This window comes from Magnolia sinica, chromosome 7 (assembly GCF_029962835.1).
Source record: "Magnolia sinica isolate HGM2019 chromosome 7, MsV1, whole genome shotgun sequence".
Lineage (NCBI taxonomy): Eukaryota > Viridiplantae > Streptophyta > Magnoliopsida > Magnoliales > Magnoliaceae > Magnolia > Magnolia sinica.
The window spans coordinates 6028903-6034198 of record NC_080579.1 but is presented as its reverse complement, the minus strand read 5'-3'; the positions used below and the strand labels follow the sequence as shown (position 1 = coordinate 6034198).

The following is a 5296-nucleotide window of genomic DNA, read 5'->3' as shown; positions in this document are numbered from 1 at the left end:
TATGACAATAATATTACAAGAGATAGATGGACTTACTGATCCGAACAATCCCAGTAATCTCCTTGAAATCCCTAGCTATGCTCTTGAACCCTCTAATCTCGTTGTGGTGTGACAAGGAGCCGGTTTTACTCCAATAGAGAAAAAGTTGGCGAACCCACCACGTTAACAGAGCAATAAAACTTATCGAAAAACTTGGAAAATCGTCTTAGATGAGGCAATAGTAATATTTAAAAAAATAAAATAAAATTGGCCACATGATGGGTTAGGGCCCACAAGAGAGAAATGGGCAAAATGGAAGGGACATGGTAAAGGGGCAACCAAAGGAAAAAGAACTTGCCATCTTAAGTTAATGCTTAATGGTAGTGTATAAGAAAAGCGAACATGACAGTGTAACGAAAGCAAATGCGACAATTCATGTTCGCATTTCCAACATTGGATAATCACGTGAAAATGGTCATAACTCCCTTGGAAAGATCAAAGCAATCTTGAGCTTATTGTTGGAAAGATAATTCAACAAGTTTTTATATGGGATTAGAATCATCTAAACATCGTTTGACCTTTCAAAAGTGGACCCAAAGTCAATGCTGGTGTTTGCATACTATTTCCATTTGTGTTTGCATTTCCAGCATCGCACAATCCTATGAGAATAGTCATGACTCCCTTGTTACAAGTTGGATTAGGGTAATCTTGGGCGCATTGGAAAAATAATTTGACGAGATTTCTAATGGGACTAGAATTATTTCATTTGGTCATTGTTCGACCTTTTAAAAGTGGACCCAAAGTTCATAACTTTTCAAAAGTGAGCCTTAAGCATAGTCTTTCGTAAAAAGAAGAAGAACCCATCTTTTCAAAGTTGATTTTTTGTTATATTTTTTCTTTCTTTTTATCTGTTTTTTGATTTAAAAAAAATAAAATAAAATCATTTAAGTAAAATCTTTTGAAAGAAAAGAAAAAACCTATATTCTAAATGTATAATTTTTATGATATTGTTCATTTTAGTTCTTCTCATTTTCTTCTTAAATAAGCGCAGAATCCTTCTTCTTCATCATCTTCTTCTTTCTTTCTTTCTTACTTTTTTTTTTTTTTTTTTTTGAAGTGGGAGTTTTTTCCAAATTTAGAAAGCATGAAAGATTATCGAATAATTGCCAAAAAGTACAAAAAATCACTAAGTATAGTAAAAAAAGAGTTAAGAGAATAATGATAAAACGTCCAATTAGACACCAGTCTTAATACAGGACATTTTCATCCTGAAAATAGATTTTTTAAAGGTGATTATTAAAGTGCTCCACGGTACCCTCAAGGAATACGGGGAAAACCCTACCATTGAAAGATTGCAGTAATCAAATGATCTGATTCATCCTTGTTTTAGCCTCTACCTAACCCTCATCTAGGCCATGGTTGATGGGATGTGTACCGTTACTTGAAAAGTAATTCCTTAGAATCATAAGCAATTCATGGTCTTTAACAAATAGATGAATCAAATTGTTAACTATACTTATTTTTGTGTAACTGATCTTCACCGTCCATATTAATGACCAATGATCAAATGGTTAATATTTGTTAGATCAATGTCATACTTGCATGGTTGCCAACGAAATCAGAGTTACATCTAATGAACAGTCTAGATCAATGTATTGGATAGTCCAAGTTTCCCATTGCAAACAAATGCAACTACCAGAACATTTCTCTTTGTTTTAGGTAGATTGGATTAAGAAAAAGTCTCAAGTCAATCAAGTTGGACCAAAAGTTATGGACATCCCACCTTTCGTTTTCATATATGACATCCAATCCGTCCAATAAGTTGGCCCCACCACTTAGTCGCTTTTATGAAGAATCAGCCACATCCACTCATTAGCTGGATCACAATTGTATTTTGCTATTTATCCATTGCTAGACATTGTTTTCTATGGTGTGTAGACCCACCAATATGAGTAGATGGGCTAACTTAATGGATGTCATTCACTTAATGGGTGAACCCTAGCCACCACTCCAAATGGTTGGACTTGAGACTAACTTTTTGGATGGGTTGAACGTGCCATTCACTTAATGGGAAGCGATCGTTGGGTGAACCCTAGCGACCAGTACAAATGGGACTTGAGACCTTCCTATGGGTCCAGCTTAACAAACTGAGAGCAAGCTAGCTTATAAAAAGAAGGAGAGAGAGAAGAGAAGAGAAAGAAAAGAGAGAAAAGAGGAGAGAGAGAGCTCAGCCATACTTCCAACCTAGTACTACTACTTGCAATTGAATTCCTTGTAGCTATGGTGGTGGAGAAGAAGGTTGTTGATGAAGTCTCCGGCTGGTTTCGTATCTACCATGACGGCTCTATCGATTGAACCTGGACTGGGCCCTCTGAAGTGGGGCTACTGGCCACTTCCGTGCCCCCATCAGAGACGTTCATCAATGGGGTCGCAACGCATGATGTGATCATCGACAATGATTTAGGCCTCCCGGCCCTAATCTATGTACCCGAGAAGAACCCCAACAAGGCAACGAAGCTGCCTCTGCTCCTACACTTGCACGGCGGGGGCTTCTGTATTAGCCGAGCCGATTGGTACATGTACCACCAATTCTACACCCGGCTAGTCATCTCAACTCAATCCATTTGCGTCTCAGCCGAGATGCGGCTCGCGCCAGAGCACAGGCTCGCAGCAGCAATCGATGATTGCTACAAAGCCTTGCTCTGGCTTCGAGCCGTTGCTCGGGCCGAACAGCCCGAGTCATGGCTCGAACTTGAAGCCAGAGCAGACTTCAACCGAGTATTCCTCATCGGAGACTCGGCAGGCGGCAACCTCGTTCACGAGGTGGCCGCCCGCACTGGATTCGAAGAGTGGGACCCACTGCAGCTAGCCGGGGGGCTGCTGTTGCACCCGGGCTTCGTCCGAGCAGTGCGGAGCAAGTCTGAGCTGGAGCCGCAGTCGGATTCAGTGCTCCTGACCATTGATATGGTAGATAAATTCTTGGCGATGGCATTGCCAATTGGGAGCACTAAGGACCATCCGATCACTTGCCCGATGGGCCCCACCTCACCCCCGCTGGCAGATCTGCAGCTGCCGCCCTTGCTTGTTGCAGTGGCCCAGAAAGATCTGATGCGAGACACGCAGTTGGAGTAAGTGGAGGAAATGAAGAAGGCTGGTAAGGACGTTGAGTTGCTGCTCAGCCCGGGCATGCGTCACTGCTTCTACCTCAACAAGATTGCAATCGATTCGGATCCTGAAATGGCTGCCCAAACGGATATCCTAATTGCTACTATTTCAGACTTCATCAGGAGGCACTGAAGGCCCACATCGCACTCAGTGCGTAACGTAGCAACCACTAGCTAGCGCTTTTCGTGTCGTTGTGTGAAAAGGGATGAGAAGCGTAGCTTGCTCGTGTGAGATTAGGGGTTTTCTTTGAGGTAATGTCTGAAAACGTGGCATACTTGCAAGAGATCCAGGCCGTTCAGCATGTGGTTATCATATGAAATATATGTAGCCAAAAAAATCAGGAGCAGTATATTTTTCACATGGGCCACTTGCATGTTGAATCTGAAGTCGTATTTTTTTTTTTTTTTTTTTTTGTTCATTTGTTCTTTTTCTCACGAACGTTTGCCCAACTGTATTATTTTTGGTCCAGGTCATCATCGCACTGGGACCCGCGTGATGAACCAAACGGATATCTTACACGTGTGCAATGTTATCATGCGTACGGCAAAGAGAATCATAGATCACAGGCGAGCAAGTGCTGGTAGCATTTTGGATATTTGGAGTAAATTCTAGCGAATAATGATGCTTTACTCAGTAAAGAATAGCCTACTCCTGCGTAAGTTGGACTCAAGTCAATACCTGAGAGCCAGCTCGCGCTGAGTTTGAGTCAGGTCTAAGCTCAAGCTTTCAAGCCATGTTTGAATTTGATCTTTGGAGGACAGTCTGCAAGCTCACACAGTCAAGTGCAACATTTTTCTATTTTTAGTTTTTATACAGTAGATTTCTTTTTTTCTTATATCTTATATTATATATAATATATTAACACCCAGATCCATCGCTCTAGTTATAATTCAAGTTGATTGAACTGAGACGAGTTTAAGCCATGCTTTGAGTTGAATTGAGCTCGAGCTAGCTCAAGTTCAGCTTGAAATTCTTTCGAGTTCAAAAAATCAGCTCAACTTAGTCCAAACTCAGATTTCGAATCAAGTTTATATGAGTTTAGCTAAGCGAGTTAACCAAGTTAACTCGATTCATGTCCAATTCTAGTAAACATGCTATTTACATCCATCAACTCAACACACATGGCAAAGCGAAAGCGTGTGGGACGTGGACCGTTTCTTTCCTTTTCTTGCGAGTGGAGTAGCGTAACGCCAAATCTTTGGGGGCAATTGAATGCCCCACCATTAAAAACTTCCTAGGACGCACCATAATATTCTCAATCATCATTGTTTCTTAAGATTTAGATCGGTTTCATTTTTGGCCTTATGCCCTAAAATGATATGTAAAAATGAATAGGGTGGACCCCACAATAAGGACCACACCTAATAAACTCTCGTACACTAAAATTCTCCCCTATGTAGTGTTTAATATGAATGGTTGAGATCACTTACCAAAAAAAAAAAAGAAGTGCAATCAACAATCTGGCCCATCTATGCATTGGGGCTATCATGAATTGCTTATGATTCTAAATAGTCACTTTTACTAGCCAGTTGTAACCATCCAATCCATCCCTCGCTTTATTTCTGTATAAAATAGAGTGAAATTAAGGGATAATCCATGCAATTTTTATATAGTACCCTAGGAATTGTACTATAGACTTAATGGACCTTTCACATCCATCGATCAAACTATCCAAGTGAACTGATGCAATCAAGCGCATAATATAAATTAGCATTCTCAAATCACAGAGGCGTCATGTGTAAGCAAGACGAATACAAAAGCAGCCACGTGGCTTAATAATAAACGCTGGATAATACATTCTACGTTTCTCAATATTGTTGGTTGAATAGAGAAAATCGTGGCTTTATAATAAACGCTGGATAAAACATTCTACGTTTCTCATTATTGTTGGTTGAATAAAGAAAATCGTAGGGGCATGCAGCGTTTGGATAAGATCTAGCGGCACCTGATTAATAGCATAGAATCAACCACGTGGTATGCACGATACCATCAGGACCATGCGCCGAATATATGAAAAATAGTTCATTAATAAGCAAATCTTCAAGGAGTCGTGCCACTCACGTGATTTAAGAATAAGAACCTATAAATGTTAGAGTGACATCAATATTGAGCCCGTTCGGTAGTATATAACTGAGATAAGAATGCATTCGAT

At 40.4% G+C, this 5296-nt stretch overlaps 1 pseudogene; it reads left to right on the top strand.

The window, feature by feature from the left end:
• The first annotated feature begins 2200 nt into the window (after positions 1–2200).
• On the top strand, positions 2201–3467 carry LOC131251924 (probable carboxylesterase 15; annotated as a pseudogene).
• The last annotated feature ends 1829 nt before the right edge of the window (positions 3468–5296 follow it).